At 45.9% G+C, this 18,758-nt stretch overlaps 1 long non-coding RNA gene across 1 annotated transcript in view; it reads left to right on the top strand.

Annotated features, from left to right (window-relative positions):
- Positions 1-18,758, top strand: part of LOC309377866 — a 366,224-nt gene that overhangs the window by 180,084 nt on the left and 167,382 nt on the right. The gene's annotated exons all lie outside the window — the stretch shown is intronic.

The following is an 18,758-nucleotide window of genomic DNA, read 5'->3' as shown; positions in this document are numbered from 1 at the left end:
GGGGTGCCACTTCTGCCTCTCCAGCACTTCTGCCCCTGGGTTAGGCTCAATCCAGGGGTGGGAGCTGCAGCTACCTGGCAGCTGTGCCCTGTCTCTCCCTCTTGGCCAGCTCCGGGGTAGACCTATGAAGGCCCAAAGACCCACCTGGAAGGAGACAAACGGCTTAAAGTCTTTTTAGAAACAACCTGTCAGGGACTGGGCAGAGGAGGAGGAATGGTGGATACTGCCTCCCGATCCTGACTGTTCCAGGGAGGAGGAAGAGGAAGACAGTATAGATTTGCAGCAGTGGGTTGCGGGAGGTCACAGCTCAGAGGCAGATGAGGGGGAAAGTGGGGAAATAATGGGAGAGGAGGAGCAGACAGAGCCGGAGCAGCAGCTGGCTGACATATTGTCACTGGAAAACATTCCAGGCCCACCATCTCCCAGAACCCAGAGAGCCTTAAAAGTAGGAGAGCAAAGAGCTTGAAAACAGAAGGCACTTACCAGCACCCATAGAGGAGGTGGTGATGATGATGATGATGATAAATGGGGAAGTGGGAGAGACACCTACCTCGTTCTCTTAGAATGGCAATGGCTCCCACATAAGAGGTGCCGGAACTGAGTTCCTGTGAGTTCCAGCTGAAAAGAAGCTCTGTGGACACCCTATTCAATTCCTGCCAACATTTCCCCAATGAAAATAGCGATGTCCTAAGGAAAAGCAGGACATTCCGGCATCAGATCAGAAACTGGGATGGCTTCTGTAAAACTGGGACTGTCCTTGAATAATAGGGACACTTGGAGGGTCTGCATCTAGCTCAGCATTGTCCACACCAGGACTTTCCAAACTTTCCATGTTGGTGACACACTTTTTAGACATGCATTATTTTGTGACACAGTAGTTCAGTTTTACTAGGAAACTGGAGGTTCAACTAACCCCTTTCCAGCCCCAAAGGAGAGCAGCGAGAATCTGCATGATATTCCTACACACTGCAGCTTATACACGAATGGGTTGCAACACACAGTTTGGAAAGCTCTGGTCTATACAGACTGGCAGTGGCTCTCTAGGGCTTCAGATGGGATATTCCCTAATTTAGGACCTGGGTTTCCCTCCCCACCCCATTGCTTTAAATGAATGTTTGCTGGCAATCCTATTCAGTTGGCTCATTTTTATCAACCACAGGTCACCACAAAGGCACAGATAGTTGAACCCACCCGCACCTTTCATTGAAAATTGAGTTGATAATATGTTTTAATATTTTATTCACAGAAGTAACTTCACTGGATGATCTGTTGCTTTTAGAGATAACAGGCTAGCTAAAGTATGATTATGTGGTTATGGAATCTAAAACCTTGCATTACTTCTGTGCATCCCTTCCAAAGCCTGCTCTGAGATTCTGTGTATTTTCCACCCTTCCCCTCTTGGCATGCATTTTTGATGGTGGCCGTTGCCATGATACCTCCCAAATAGAAGTACTTGTTTAAAATTTAAAAGCCAAAAACTGACTTACCATTTAACCTGAAAGGCTGACTCTCTCAGAGGGGGATCTTGGGATGCTAAATGGTCATATATATTTTGTGGAGATCTGTTGCTCTTAATGCTGGTGGGTTCTCCCATGACCAAAAGCTCACTGATGCAAGGTACCCATGCGTTTACCACATGCTATGCAAGGTACCCATGCGTTTACCACATGCTATATCATTGCTGCAGCTTACCTGGAAGGGGTAGGGTGAACAGAATGCTGGTAAGACCGGGGCTGTAAGAACACACTAGTGGAAGGTCCAGATTGGGTCTGCTGTTCCCACGTGGCAGCCACAGGGATCAGATCTTTTCACACAAATCACTGGTTCAGAATAGAAGGGAAATATTCTTCCCTCTCTCTTCCACCTGTGCTCCCCTTAAATCCGTCTGGAGTTCTCCAAACTTTCTGAGCAGATTAAGGGCGCACAGGGGCAGAGGAAGGGGGGCAGTCCACCCCTAGTGTCACCACTGGGGGGGTGACAAAATGCCAGGTAGCACTCATTGTGGGGCCTGCAGCATGCCTGAGCCACGCATCTCTGCACTCCACGCTGCCCCAAACAGTTTGCCTGCTGCCTCCCCCTCAGCTATAGGGTGGCCGAGTGGGAGGAGGCAGGCAGACTCCTCGGAGGCCCTGCAGAGCGTCCTGCCCCGGCTTGCCCCATCCCATGGGCAGCTGGCCCCACCCCAAGCATCCGATCAGCTTGCTCCACCACTGAGGGCACAGTGACACCTCATATGCTATGGAACTGTCAGATCCATGCGTTGTTCTTGAGAAAGGATGTCTTTGCCATCCCCATGGACTAGTGGGGTAGAGGTTGTCCATTCAGCCCTCTTCTCTGTAAAATTCTTATTGGGACTGTGGGCTTAGGATTCTGCTCATCTGCAGGCACAAATGTGCTTGAGATCCTACATATTTCCCTCATATCTCTAGAAGGCAAGATGAAGCTGCTGTTTCCACATTTGCAAAGAATTATGGTAAACATATGCTTACTGAGAAAAAAAAAATAGGCACAATACATTTTACCTTGTAATTTCCACACTGAAAACAACTGAACACACAAACAATTTGATAAAGCCATTCCCCATCTCATAATAACCAATTCCACAATTGCCATTCATTCAAAGTCAAGCACTGCCTGTCTATTAAAAATAAATGCCCATATTGCAAGGCAATTCAAGGCACATTTCATTCATCGATCAGCAGTATCCCCCCCAAAAAACCCCCAAAAAACTTGATGAAATTTCATTCATTATTGCCTTTACAGATTGTAACTGCACCAAATGAAATTCTAGCTCCAGGTATCCAAAAGTCCATGTTGTGGCTGATGGGATATTTTAAGTCAGTGGTTTTTAACCAGTGTGCCATGGTACCCTGGGGAGCCTTGAATGATGGTCAGGGGTGCCGTGGGCAACAATGGCCTCTGTCCCCCTTTCCTTCCCTCTTTCCTCTGATGCCCTCTCATGTCTCTGCCTCCCAAAGGCTTGCACTGCTGTTGGTTGCAAGCTCCCCGGGTGAATGGTGTCTCTGGGAGGCACCTCTCTTTGGAGTGTGGTGGGGGCAGCTCAGAGACCAGGGGCAGCAGCCAGAAGACTCCCAAGGAGAGGGGAGAGGAGGAAGTGGAAACACTCCACAAGGGAGGGTGTTTGAAAAAAGGTGAGAGGCTTCCAGGCAAGGGGTAACATAACTGAGCGCCTGAGCCCCACAGGGGTGCTACAGAAAGAATGTAGTTGCTCAAGAGAGCTGTGGACTCAAAAAGGTTGAAAGCCTCTGGTCTAAGTAATGAGCACTATATTTATTATGCAATGGTTCCAAACTACAAGAAAGAAGATTCCACCTAAACATTAGGAAGAACTTCCTGACAGTAAGAGCTGTTCAACAGTGGAATTTGCTGCCGAGGAGTGTCCTGGAGTCTCCTTCTTTGGAGGTCTTTAAGCAGAGGCTTGACAACCATATGTCAGGAGTGCTCTGATGGTGTTTCCTGCTTGGCAGGGGGTTGGACTCGATGGCCCTTGTGGTCTCTTCCAACTCTATGATTCTATGATTCTATTAGAGCTGTGCAGCTTCTAGAACCTGATGATTTAGGTGGAGCCAGAATTTGACTGCAGTTTGTTGTGAATTAGCCTGGATCAGATCAGATCCACCTGGAGTAATTTGGGGCTGTCAAACGGGGTCAACCTGGTGGCATGGGTTGGGGGAGGGAGGAGATGGGGAGTTAGTGTTGTTTACCATTTCCCCTCCTGTAGGGTTGCCATATGTCTGGGAAATCCAGACATGTCCTCTTCTGGGGGTCCTACATCCGCATCGGGGGGGGGGATTTTTATAATTTTAAGAAAACGTCTGGGTTTTGAGTGGGGTTATAATTGTGTATGCGTGTGTGTGCACGCGTGCATAGGTTTAGGCTCAAGCCCAGGATCTGTCTTTGTCTCTGTCACGGGCTCTGGGGTGAGTATGTGATCACCCCAAAAAAAGCTCAATAATTTTTTGTCTGGAATTTTACTTTACCCTTCTGCTGCTTTTCTGCTAAAAAAATGGCCTCCCCAAGCTGCTTTACTACATACTGCAGAGGGAGGGGGAGATAGGGGAAAGTTTCATGTGTGAACCACATAATTTAGCCCTCAGTGACTGCGCTCACTGAGCTGCAGCTGTGAAAAAGACAAATTCCATGCTAGGGATCATTAGGAAAGGAATTGAAAATAAAACTGCCAGTATCACAATGCCAGCATCCACATCTATGGTGTGACTGAATCTGGAATACTGTGTACAGTCCTGCTTATCTCACCTCACCTCAAAAGAAGAAGAAGAAGAAGAAGAAGAAGAAGAAGAAGAAGAAGAAGAAGAAGAAGAAGAAGAAGAAGAAGAAGAAGAAGAAGAAGAAGAAAGGATATTGTGGAGTTGGGAAAGCAACCAAAATGATCAAGAGGATGGAGTGACTCCCCTGTGAGGAATGGCTGCACTTTTGGGTTTAGAGAAAACTCAAGTAAGGGGTGGCATAATGGAAGTTTATAAAATTATGAATGGCATGGAGAAAATGGATAGAGAAAGTAGATAGAGAAAAGTTCTTCTCCCTCTCTCATAACACTAGAATTCGTGGACACCTCATGAAGCTGAACATTAGAAGATTCAGGGCAGAAAAAGAAAGTCCTTCTTCACTCAGCTCATAGTCAAACTAAGGAACTTGCTGACAAAAGAGGCAGTGATAGCCACCAATTTGGACAGCTTTAGTAGAGGTTCACATAAATTCATGGAGGATAAGGCTATCGGTGGCTACTAGGCACGAAGGCTGTGCTCTTTCTCCATGTTTGGAAGCAGATAAGCGAAAGGACCCCTGGACGGTTAAGTCCAGTCAAAGACGACTAAGGGGTGTGGCTTTCTGGGTCATGTGGCCAACATGACTAAACTGCTTCTGGTGCAATGGGACACTGCGACGGAAACCAGAGCACACAGAAACACCGTTTACATATCCGCCAGAGCCGTACCTATTTATCTACTTGCACTGGCGTGCTTTCGAAATGCTAGGTTGGGAGGAGCTGGGGCAGAGCAACGGGAGCTCACTCCATTGCAGGGATTCGAACTCTTGACCTTCTAATCGGCAAGCCCAAGAGGCTCAGTGGTTTAGACCACAGTGCCTATGTTTGGAAGCAATATCCTTCTGGATACTAGTTGCTGGAAATGGCAGGAGTGGAGAATGCTTTTGTGCTCAGATCCTGCTTGTGGGTTTTCCACAGGCGTCTGGTTGACCATTGTGAAAACAGGACTAGATGGGCCATGGGCCTGATCCAACAGGCTCTTCTGTTCTTTTTGGGAAAAAAGTATTGTGATGCACATGAGTCCAAAATCCCACCTCCAATATTGCAGAAAAGGTGGCCTGGACCTCAAAGTCTCTAGCAGCCTCTCACTGCACGATAATAATGATAGGCAGTTTGTTGTTTATCTTCTAAATACATGTCTGCTTAGGCCAGACAATTCCTTTTCTAAATAAAATCCAACATCTGTGTTTCTCATTCTACACAAGAAAAATGCATTAGTCTTCATTATATTATTATTTTTTAATGTCTCCGCTGAAAACAATGTCCTCAGATGACCTTCCTCAAAACAAGCAGATTCTTTCTACTCATTAGGATTCAGCTGCAACACGGTGTACCAGTTATAGGATTCATTTCTGTTCAGATGAATAAATAAATCTACAGCTATTTCTGGCATAACCAAGATTCTTGGGTTCCACAGTCTGGAAGAAGCAATACTTGCTTAAGTGAGCATGAATCCCTTCTTTAAAATAAGTTGCACTGAAACGGCACAGGAAAGAGAGTGCAATCTCTTGAATTCCTAAGGCAGAATACATCTAGCTTAACAAAACATTTATGTAAAGAGAGAGAAAAACAAACAAACATCACCTTAAGCACAAAAAATGCGGAAATCATGGGGCTTTGCTTACAGTAATCAAACCAGTTTTGTATTCTCCTAAATACCTAAATGTAGAGTCTGCCAAATTATCAATGTCTTCAGCTGTAGGTCACACCCCTCCCCAAATCAATTTGGCACATCTAAAGCTAACTGAAGATAAAATGAAGGAGTAGGTGTAACTTTGGTCCTGCTGACCATATTTGGAGACAGGTGGTTGCACAAAGAATGAGAAAATAAGGGTTTGCACCTCTTTGCATGTTTACAGGAAAGCAAATGTGTCTGCCAGCTGGCAGCTCAAATAGATTTTAGAAAGTCGTTATCACTGACATTCCAAAATTCAGTTTAATGGCTTCATCACAGACTAACCACCACAGATATCAGGGGGAAGTTTATTGAGAGCAGAATTCAATGGAAATGAGTTCTGGATGACAGTAACTTGTTGGTCAGTGCTCAATAAATCTTTAATAAAAATATTTTAGAAGAAAACAAAACTAGTAGATGATAAGAGGGTAAGAGGTTCAATGAAGAAGAGGAGTTTGGATTTGATATCTCGCTTTATCACTACCCAAAGGAGTCTCATGGCGGCTAACATTCTCCTTTCCCTTCCTCCCCACAACAAGCACTCTGTGAGGTGAGTGGGGCTGAGAGACTTCAAAGAAGTGCGACTAGCCCAAGGTCACCCAGCAGCTGCATGTGGAGGAGCAGAGATGTGAACCCAGTTCACCAGATTATGAGACTATCGCTTTTAACTACTACACCACACTGGCTCAGAGAAGATCGGATGAACTCCTTAGTTTTGCTAAACTACACCTGAGCCTGAATTTAGGATAGTAGTTGTAAAATGTGGGGATGGGGAGATTCCTGTTGTTGTTGTTTAAATTATAGTACAGTGGTACCTCGGGTTACAGACGCTTCAGGTTACAGACTCCGCTAACCCAGAAATAGTACCTCGGGTTAAGAACTTTGCTTCAGGATGAGAACAGAAATCGTGTGGCTGCTGCAGTGGTAGGCCCCATTAGCTAATGTGGTACCTCGGGTTAAGAACAGTTTCAGGTTAAGAACAGACCTCCAGAATGAATTAAGTTCTTAACCCGAGGTACCACTGTAGGGGGGGGGGGATAAACACACATTTTAGTGAGGTTGCACTGGAAGAATTAGAAAGGTCTCGTGAAACTTACAGTGCTGTAATCACAAGCATGGGTTTTTAGAAGTAACCCCTTTTCAGTTCTATGGGATTTTCTCCCCAATAACTGTGTTTGTTTGTTGCATTTATAGCCCAATTTTCCTTAAAGGAGCTCAAGGTGGCATACAGGGTTCCCTTCCTCCTCATTTAATTCCCACAAAAACCTTGTGAGGTAGGTTTGTCTGAGAGGCAGTGATTGGCCCAAAGTGATCTCCATGACTGAGTGGGGATTTGAACCCTGGTCACCCAGGTCCTTGTCTGACTCTCTAACCATTACACCACGCAGGATATGATGTTATCTCTTATATCTTTTATACCGCTAGGCCATGAAAAAAAGTATCGAAGTGGTTTACAGCAATTAAATTTAAAAATGGTGCAATTAAAACCATATTATAAAGTTTAAAAATGGACATCAATTAAGCATTGTGGAGGGTGTATTCTTAATTGCCTGCAAAGGACTGGCAGAATAGAAATGTTTTCAGCAGGCATTAAAAAGCTGGCACAGAAGTTCCACAGGACTGGAACGATGGTATTAAAAGCTTGGTTTCATGTTGTCAAATGAGCCTCACGGGAAACAGCCAATGATGCTCCAGCAGATGATCTCTGTGATTTAGCTGGGACAGAAGGGTCCAAGCGATTCCTTAGGTACCCTGGACCTGCGTTGTGCAGGGCTTTGTAATTTAATGCAGTTAAAGGACATAGTGGGATTCGTACAAATATATATGCACACACAGAGAGAAATAAACAAAGTAAGGAATTAATGATGAACCTTCCTAACCACACACATGCACATTTCACAGCAGTTGGCTTCTCCCCTCCAGTCTGTTGAATGCTGAACATTCATGCAGAACAACCCCCACTAATCTGAAAATCAACTCAGACAGCTGGAGGACTTCAGGCAATGTGGTGTCTGTTTTGGGGGGTGGGGGTGGGGGGAGATATATGTATTCCAGACCTCTCAGATTTGTACTCTGGGCCAGGTAGTTTCTGAATTCACCACCATCACTGCATATTAGCAATCACTTTGGCATTTGTTTTTTGCTACCTTGATGAATTTTAAATATCCCTGCCCCCTTGGGATCCCTCAGGATGAAGGGTAGTGCTTGTGTGTTTCTGTGTGTGTGTGAGAGAGAGATAATTTAGCATGCTGAACAGCATTCTAGAATGTAAAAGACTACACCAGAGATGGATGCTTGGTTGTAGCTTCAGCCCAGAATAATAGGCACATTGATAGGTGACCTTAGTTTCTAGAGTGCTTCCTCTCACATGTATTATGATAGGGATGAAGAATCTGTGTCTTCCAGGTGTCTTTGGGATCCAAATCCCACCATTCCTAACCACTGGCACTTTTCTGTCTCAGGTGCTGTGGCTAGTACATTGGGCATCCCGTAGAATCCTAAAACTGTCAAGTTGCAATGACCTCAAAATGTCATCTAGTCCAACCTCCTTCAATGAACAAACCACAGCTCAAGAATCCCTGGCAGATGGCCACCTAGGCTCTGTTTAAAAACCTACATACCACCACCATGCCTCACAGAATAGAAAAGATTGAATACTTTATAGTGTCAGGGAGGAGAAAAGGTGTGAATTTTGTCAAGATCAAGAAGAACAAAGATAACATGATGGTCAAGGTCTGATGCAACCAGTATCTGCATACTCTGGTCACCTGAAACAAGGGAAAGGCTACAAAACTGAGTCATTAAAAAACAAACAACTGATTCATTCTCTGCCACCAGATTTGACTGTGAAAGAGCTGCAATGAACCAGTCATGCCAGGAATTTTGACCAAGGACTGTAATAATGGAATGAACTGTTTAAAAAGCCCATTTCACATGATGGAGCCCAACATATCTGAAGGGCTGCCTAATGCCATTCTGAATTATGAAATTCCTAAATGCTGGACCAAAAAGTAGAAAGTGTGGCTCCTTGGGCAGCTTTCAGTGCTTAAAGGAATTTCTGAGAAAGTTCCTTAATGGCCCAGAAGGACATTAGTTACTTGTGAGCCACTAGGATGTTCCTTCAGCTTAAAAAAAGTCCAAATTTGCCACCACCAAGTGAGTCATTACTGTCAAGGTGCTTTGAAAACGTGTGTGGAAGCTTTGCCTGCAATCAAATATGAAAAATGGATAAATGGCACCTTTAGATCTCAGCCATGTGCAGTGAATATATTGGTGGAAGGCCAGTAATGTAATGTTATACAGTTTCATTATAAGGAACATTGCATATTTGGTCTCTGGAGAGACGATCAGAAAATGAAAGATGCTGCGTGAACCTCCGGAACATTTATGGTGTCAGGAAAATAGATTCCTACAGGATGGAGGAAGTGGGATGAGATTTTTCATGGGCGTGCAACAATAAAACCCCCAAAATGAAAATAAACAAAATAGTTCATCACACATCCTATTCAGGCAATATGCAAAATGTGCCATTGCTAGCTCTAGTGAGCACTTTTTCATTCTTGCCGTGAATTCATCACACAATACACTCCGCTTTTCTTTTTCTACTTCACAATTGAGAGAGGTTTTTTTCCATAAAAGCAGTGCAGGGTAACATGGGAACTTAAAGATCTTGGTACACATGCATTCCTATAGCAAATAAGGGGTTTGCACCATCCACAAGATTCAATCTGTGTTGTAGCCACACTGAGTTCTATCTCCACCCACCCACCCATTCAGTAGTATGAAAGCGTGGGTGCTGCCACACTAAAATATTGATTTTTTACCAATATAGTGAAAATATTATGTTACAACTGTAATAGTGTCGTGGGCTGGTTGGATGCAGAGGAATGATGGGAGAAACCAGCTCCGGACCTGGGGATTGATGGTGGAACCACAATGAGTGGTCAGAGCAGGCCGTCTTAAACATATGTGGTGCCGGCTGCAAAGATCCGCCCGGCGCCCCCCCCCAGGTTGCCCAGAGTTGTCAACCTTCTTTTTTTTGGGGGGGGGACCCCAAAGTTGTTGACATTTTTTTCAGGAAAGGTTCCCAAGAGTTGTTGAACTTTGTTTAGGGAGCAGATACCATGCTTATTTCTGCTCTGGAAAAGAAAACAGGAAACATAAGGAGCCCAGTGTAACAAACCAGCCCGAGACGTCAGCGTTGGCGACTCGTGGTGTAAGCTGTGTGCACCTCATGGTGTAAGCAGTGTGTGTTCTCCACAGCCCTACGCCAATCCCAGGTGTGCAGGAGGGCAGACCCGGCTGGCTGGCTCAGCACCTCGCTGGCTCTCTCGCCCCTGAAGTCACAGCACAGAGCTGCCTTCAGCAGAAGAGCCCATCACAGCACTCCGACCAACGGGCAGGCTCTTCCCCGGACTCCAACTCTCGGGCCCCGGACTCTCGGCCTGGCGCCTCTGAGAGCCTGGTGCCCCGCACCCCTGGCACCTATGGTTAAGACGGCCCTGGGTCAGGAGGAAGAGAATGGGAAGAGGTGTTGGAAGCTGAAGAGGTAACAGGTCTTAGAAGGCGGGGAGATTCTGTGGTAGAGAGCAGTCCAGAATCAGAGCAGAAGCGGAGGCTGGAGAGGTGGGGAACCAAGAGGCAGAGCCGGGTCAGGCTTGGACATGCAGGAGTAGTCTCTGATTGCTTGTGGGGAAACCTGGAGAGGGGGAGACATAGCTGGCTGTGGGGAGGTGAGGACCTTTAATCTCAGCAATTGGTTCATGGGGTCAAGACCTGAGTTGATGTGCTCATTAGACCTGATACTCCTGTGTAAACCTGTTTTGCTAATAATGAGCATTCACACTTTATAATGTGGGTGCTCTTTGCGGGATCTCTTGCAGTGCAACAGTTCCCAGGGGACTTTCTAATAGAGAAGGGGCTGCCTTGCCTCTCATTGTTATTATTTGGAGGTTCACGCCCAGCCTCAGTAATCAAGTTTCTTGCTGGGAGGCGGGACCAGCCCCATTTATAAATAGGTGGTGGATCCGACGATAGCCAGGCAGTCAGCTCTGGAGATTCACCTACCCTACCTTTGTTTAATGTTTTCTTGTTTGCAGGTTAACTTTTTCTTCCTGTTTAGCAGGCATTGCTATGGTCTTTGAGTGGCTGCTGTTGAAGGACGGGGAAGAAATTTTCCTGCAATTGCAGATTTTGTCTTCCCCGTAGCAATTCGTCACAACTTTGGCGGTTATGGCCATGGGTGGAATCCTTTAGCCTTTTCTTCCCTAAAATTGGGGGGGGGGGAGTGGTGATTCACCCCTCTGCGGTGGCGATCTTAAAAGGGTTATATAATGGGTGTCACTGGCCATACACGGAAAGGTTTTCAGTGAACTACCCTGCGTGCGGAGATATGGGGTGGGCTGCCTGCTACACTTATGTCTTGCAGAGCACCCCCATATCCCATTTACCCTGATGTGCCCTAGTTTCGCCGGCTGGGGGGCTGGGAAGGATACATGCCCAATGCCTAGGCCAAGGTCTTCCTAAATTCGGAAGTTTAATAACGTTGTGGCCTAATTTTAATTCCATAACACTGTCAGAGTCTTTCTTCCTTTCTTATGATCCCTGGACGCTGGGGCTGTATTGCCTGGTTACGCAAAGAGTTAACCCCAGCTCACTTGTGTGATTTACTGCTGGCTCACACCTATCAGATAGTATTAGTTCCATAGATTGAAGTGGTTAAGTGGGCATATAACACGGTCTCACAATTTTCATTCTCCTGTTAGAATAAATACATATTTATTTATTTATTTAAAAATATTTTGGTAATGCTATGGGGCCTTTTAATTTGTACACAGTTTACAACCTCCTCATGTCATCGTCTGGCCCTGTCTCCAAGATCCCATCCAAATGTTAAATCTAAGGGCAGTATCTGACTAAGTCATACACAGAGGGTGCCCATTGAAACCAACGAACCAAAGTCAACATGTCTATTGATTTCAGTGGGTCTCCTCTGAGTATGCCTTAGTCAAATACCCCCTGTAACTTTACACCATGTATTGCTGGTGCAAGAAGACCAGTTGCTGGTGCAAGGAAGAAGCAAAGAGAAAAATGGGTAAACTCAAATATATTTCAAGCACAGGAATGAAATGAGAAGTTTACCAAAATCCCATTTCTTCTAATGTGCTTTCTGTGTGCATGGACTGAATGTATGATGAATGGTGCTGCTTTGCTTTTCAGGATTTCCTATGAAATATTGGTTGTGTTTGTGTATGTGTTTGGGCACAATCTCCAGTAAGAAATAAGTTCAGTGTTCCCAGGCAAAACAGTGATTGATTTGAAGCCCTAGTTGTCAGCAAACAATAGTGTGGCAGGCATGCTAGTTTTATCGTCAACAGTGGCAGAGCTCTAAATTGTTTGGGAAATGGAGAATGTAATTAATGGGAGCAGGTCAAGATAACTGGTGATATTAAGAGCTGAAATATCACACAGGAGCTGAGGGCCTGCACCTGGGTCAAATATGCCATTTGTCCTATGGAAGAGGCAGGGAAGTTGTGGTCCCTCCAAAGACTGTTGGGTCTTCATCAGTCCCCAAAAAACATGTCTAATTACCAGGGGTGATGGGAGATGTAGTCCAGTAATATATGTTGGGTCAGAAGTCCTCCATCCTTACCCTATGGACAAACTGGATCTACACTGACAATAGTTCATCTGCAGGAGAACTTGAAATAATGGGCCTTATGGACGTTGTGCTCCTTCAGCTGTAGCTTTGCTGTTGAGGGAGGAGAAATGGCTCTTTTGTGGCTCTGGGACTTGTTCCACTCTGTACCAACTTCTCTGCCTGTATACAAATTCCCTTCCTATTAGCAGGCTTCATCTCTGCAGCAAAGCATTCCCTAGGAATCACTCAGCAGCAGAGCAAATGATTTGCATGCAAAAGCTCCAGGTGCAATTCCTGGCATCTCCCGGCAAGGTTGGGAAAACCCTTGCCTGAAACCCTGGAGAACCAGAGACTACGTGGATCAATGGTCTGACTCAAGGTAAAGCAGTTTCCAATACATGAAATTCACAGGCTCCCCTTGCCGACTGTCTATTCCATATTTGTAACCTCCATTGGAAAGCTAGTTGGGTCCTCTCTTGCCCAGACCCACATCTTGCCTTTCTGTTCAGCCTGCCTTATTTATATGGAACTGCATGATGGGGTTGGCGTGGACTCTGTTACTCCAATTACCTTACTGTTGTCTTGCCCCTGGGTGGAGATCAGTCAGGGATCTCCACCTAGTCCTCCTCCAAGACCCAGATTTTCCTCCTCTCTTTCTGAGAAGCCCTGATGGTGCAAAGGACACAAGAAATATTCAGCATGTAACTTAGTCCCAGTTGATTCATTTATCTAGCTTACAGAGCCTTCTGGTTTGGTGCAGGTCATGTTGAAGATTCATTCCCTGTGTCTGCAGTCATGGAATGTTTTGACTCCACAGGGTGGGAAGTGACGGAGACAGGATGTTTGTGTTACTGTGTCTGTGAAGTGGGACTATTGTCCTTTGTTCTTTCTCTTTGCTGTCTGATGCTAGAGAGAGACCCATGTTGCAGTACTCCGTGTGTGTTTATATGTAAATAAAGTAGATTAGACAAAATGCTGAGTTGCTGAGGTCTGTTACGCAAACTGCAAAGACTTTGCGGATCCCTAAGTGTGCTGATGTCTGTTGGCATCGGTCGCTGTGATGTTCGGGCTGAAGAAAGCTTTTGAAGCTCCCGAATGAACAACCAGGAGGGAGAGAACCTGCCAGTTGGGCATGTGACTCTACCAGGGTCCTACTCGAGTGTAGGACGAGCTCCTGACAGGTCACACCCCTCTGCCACACAAATGATCCTTACTGCCATTCTTGTGATTCCTGACCTCCCAGAGGGTGGCAGCAGACCCAGCTCACTGGGTTTGGTGGAGCCGCATGCTAGCTTCATGTTGGGTAGGTCCTCTCCCAGGACCAGGGGGCATGAGGTGGCAGGGAGGTCAGTGTGGTCCACACGCACCATTGGAGCCAATCCAGCACTCCTGCGGTTGTATTTCCACCATGGCAACCTCCCTGCCACTTTGCTCCTCCTCCTCCCAGCATGCAACAGCCATCCACCTGCTAATTGGAAGTACTGTGAATGAGAGATTATACAAAGACTCATTTTGTATAATCTTCCTTCCATTTTTCCCCAAGGGGAAGAATCTTGCCCATTGTCCTTTCTATGGAACCCTTATATCAGTTGGAATCTAAGAAGGCATTGCTTTCCATTCTGATCCTTGTTCATCGTACAAAGTGCTGTTTTGGTTCCACTGCAGTTTGGTTCTCAATAAAAACAGTCTTATTCATCTTTCTTTCCACTATGGCAGAATTTTCAGTATTTGATTATGTTTTTAGTTTGGTTATCCCTCACCATCCATTTCAATACAAAGGAAACTCAATGCAAATATGGGGGAAGTCATCGATTTTGTATCGTTTGCAGATGGAAATTAACAACAGTGAATACTGATTCAACAGAGTGCTTTCTGTTTTGGTACTTGAGACAAATAAGCAGACAACTTCCCATTTCTATCAGATACCCCCACCATCCCTATGCAGTAAACACTCTGCTTATGAGCACCAGAGGTCTGTGGGCACTGCCTGTGGAGGTAGGGTGGGTCACAGCACAGAAATGGAGAAAGAACCAGTCAGAGACTCAGAGAGGGTTTCTTGCACGTCTGTAGCAAGAAAGAAATACAGTTTTCCTTTAGTTCCTTATTACAGAGGCAGTCCCAATAATCAGGTCAATACTCTGAGCGGTTAGCTCTTCAACCTTTAAATGAGCAATCTGGGCAAGGCAGGGCAATTAAAAGGCAAATAGCACTCCCCTGTAGATATAGCTCATAATCCTGTCTCTAGAAGTGCTTTCTCTTATCCCCCCCACCTATCTTTTATCTGTCCCTCCCCCTTTTTCCCTAAGAAGATCCCGTAATCCTTAATGCACTTGGGAGAAATTACTGCAATCAGAGGTCATTTCCATGACCTACCTGCTCAGAGTCATTACTGGGAAACCCACTGCGATGAGTGCAAAGCTCTGGCCATCCATCTGGCCCGCCCAGCCGATTCTGCAGACCTCTTAAAACAGGCAAAATGATTTCAAATTCCTTCGGAACCCAGCTGTCTTTACTGTAAAGTGCTTCAAATTGCCACAGGTGGAAAGGCATCGTTACCCGGGCTGCACTTTGAATAACACACAGCAAGCGCGAAAGCCAGACAGGTTAATCTGTGCAATGCACATTTGGCATCCCAGATGGACCAATTGCTTTGCAAACAAATAGATATGCAGAGTCTGGCTTTACCTATGCTGAAGAACTAGAGGTATAACCGTAATCTTCTTTGGCGATCACTTGTAGCCGAGAAGGATTGCCTTCCATAAACATGGTTTTAACAATGAGTCCGTAAGTGGCTGTGGAGGCCAATTCTGGACCCACATGTCCTTCCACAGTGGGGACATTGGTTTCAGGGCGGGAGTTGATCACAATGTGGATTTTCCAAGTGTGCCTTCCTCTTAGCATGTTTCTCCCTTGTGTCCTGAGTTCGAGTGTCTTCAAAGCCCATGACACCTTTGGTAAAGGCTGTTCTCCAACTGCAGCACTTGCAGGCCAGTGTTTCCCAGTTGTCAGTGCTTATACTACACCAGCCCTGCAGTGGTGGCTGCTCCTCGATGTTACTGTTAGGATGGAAAGCAGGGAGTACAACGGGGGATGGAGCCAGAGCCAAGGAAACACATAGCCAAGGATTTCTAGTTTTGTCCCCCATTCTCTGCTAAGTTCTGTAAGGGCAACAATGAGGCCCAATAGACAGTGCTATTCCCTTGACTGGTTGTAAGTATGAAGACAGGCAAGTGGTGATTGGCTGAGAGCATACTTAGGTCAGTAGAGCAGTGCCCCATTCACCCCAAGATCCACTAGATCCTTGCACGTTTCCTTCTCCACTCATTTAGTTCTTTGATGGTGCAGCATGGAGATGCCTAGGGTCCCATATTGTAGCAGGGGAAGTTCTTCTGGACTGCAGGTTGAGAGGTTACCAGCCCTAATGGACCAGCCTCCTCCGCAATCCAGTATCATCTTAGAGTTGAAGTTCTGGGGTTAACTTCTTCTGAAACTGGTACGCCTGTGATGGTGATCTCATGTATCTACATACTGCAGTTAGGAGCCAGCATGATGTAATGGTTAGAGTGTCAGACTAGGATATGGAAGAGCAGGGTTCAAATCCCTGCTTGGCCACGAAGCTTAGTGGGTGACCTTGGGATGTAACAGCCTAACCCACTTTGTGGGCTTGTTGCAGGGATTGATTCAGGGAGTGTTAGGATATAGTTCTGTTCCACCTTAAAAGGGAACAGGCATGACTGTTGTGTGTCACATGCCTGTTTACTTCCAGCACCTGCTGGGAACTTCCGTTTTGTATATTGCTTTTGCTGTTTTGCTGTAGACGAAGGGAAGCATACATGTTTTTCCTTTGTTCCTGAACTATGCTGAATAAATGCTGTAAATATGCTTACACATGTCTCTGTCCGCCACTTCCATTGTGGAGATTTATTCACTCTGCTAGTTAGCGTGCTCAGTAGCTTCAGAAGGCTACTGAGGCTCAAGTCACTGATTGGTTGATGCTGCTCCATGACCTGGAGATCGCCCGGCTGCTGGCTGGGGGCTGGAGCCAGCTGGGGGCCTGCCTGATGTCCCCGTCTCCCTGGCAGCATCCCAACAGGGAGAACCATGCACACCACTTTGAGCTCCTTAGAGAAAAAGGTGGGAGATGGAGATGATGATGATGTTGATGATGATGATGCCACCTATCTGACTTGGTTTTAATAAGGAAATAAATAAAATATCAATACAAGCCCCCACTCATAGGGGAATCCTTGCACCCAAAAAAAAAAACCAAGGAGTGAGGGAGAAGGGTTCTGATCTAGCCAAGGTCTGTGCAGAGGTGAGGAACCCCAGGAAAGTGTTTGCTTTGACACTGGCAACCCTCCCACTTTCTAGCAGTAACAAGCAGTGGTGGCAACAAGTGGCAAGACCTAAGTGCGGGGATGCAAGAAATATACAGTTAGGTGCATTTAGCTCCATTTTAGTATGGGTGTAAGACTTAGGGATTAAGCCAAAGTCTTCATCAAAGCAGTGGGTTTTGAGGAGAGATTTGAAGGATGAAAGAGACAAGGGGCCATGTGTTTGGCTGCCTGAGGCACAGAACGAGATGTCGTACTCCACATTCCACATGCGGAACTGGCTGGACTGGCAGCTGAATTTTAATTCAGCCAAGGGAAGAGTATTTGCCTTATATGCAAAAGGTTCAATCCTTGGCATCCCCTTTTAGGGCTAGGAATGTCCCTCTATCTGAAACCCAGGAAGGCTGCTGCCAATCAAGGCTTATTCATGCTTCCTCTTGTCTCGCTGCTTCCCCCCAGGGAAAAGCACTCTTTAGCACTCAGGGGAAGCAAAGGGCAATTCAGGCTTTCCCCAGATTGTCCTTTGTTCCCATCTATCTCTAAGGAACGGGTTTCCCCTTGGAAAGGAGTGGGGCAAGAGGAAAACAACTCAGACCATGCTGTCTAGGAACAGCACAAGCAGAAGTGTGGACAAGTGGAGGGGATATAGAACTAAATGTCTTCTTCTTTTTCGGTGATCACTCGTAGCCAAGTAAGATTGTCTTCCATAAACACGGTTTTAACAATGAGTTCATAAGTGACTATGGAGGCCAATTCTGGATCCACACATCCTTCCACAGTGGGGACATTGGTTTTCGGGCGGGAGTTGATCACGGTGTGGATTTGCCAAGCGTGCCTAAAAGTACCATTGATCTGACTCAACATAAATTTCTCCTAACAGGATCCAACTAACTTCTGATTTCCAAAGAGCAATCCATGTCTTCGCCCCCTGTCATTGCAACTGTGCAATGTTTCTGCTGATGAATTGCTGCAGGCAAGCACCTTCTGGTGGTGGCTGCAGGCTTGCTGACCATTTTATCTCTCAAAAATGCTTTTGTGCCTTCAAGAAAACACACACAGCCAGTTTCGATCTGTAGTAGTAGCATCGTGACACCAAATCACAAGTGCTCTGCTTTTCCTGCTCTCTTTCTCAACATGGCATCATCTCTTGTGATCTCTCCAATTGCTGACACAGGGGTGAACCAAATTTTGCCCAGGTGTCATCTTCTGGAATTTCTGTTCAATTCTTAATTGTGCCTTACTTGTTCTTTCATGTAACTCAGCAGTAAGGAAGTTCTGACCCATTGACATAATTACACCCCATTGGCCATTTTCTCCTAAACGATACCCACTTGCCAGATGCATACCCTCCAACATTTTGTAAGAAAAATTTGGAGTACCCCACCACCTCCATCACTCTCCTGCTCCCTCCCGCTGACCCCTTTTTCATCTGCCCAATCACTCCCTCCTTCTCTCCCCTCTCTTACCTTCACTGTCTTTGGTGACCTCCTGCTCAGTGACCTCAGGAACGTCACCCTGGGCTCTGTGGCACCAGGAGACTCTGTACAGCCTAGAGTGGCCTCCTAGAAAATCTGGGAATCCTGGAATCGGATCAGAAGCCAGGGCAGGTTCTGTAAATTCAGGATGTCCCAATTGAATTGGGACACTTGAAGGGTTTGCAGGTGTGGAGCAGTGAAATATGTGGCTCCTTGCTGAAAGCAGATTTGATCAACAGGACTTGCAAAGTCCTTTTCCTTTGACTTCCTGGTTTGTTTTCAAACCCTGCAGTCAAGGTAAATACTTCAGGTGATTGACAATTGAGTT

Source organism: Podarcis melisellensis (genome assembly GCF_964234715.1).
Source record: "Podarcis melisellensis genome assembly, chromosome: 9".
NCBI classification, from domain to species: Eukaryota; Metazoa; Chordata; class Lepidosauria; order Squamata; family Lacertidae; genus Podarcis; species Podarcis melisellensis.
The sequence above is the reverse complement of the archived record's forward strand: the minus strand, read 5'-3'. Positions and strand labels throughout refer to the sequence as shown.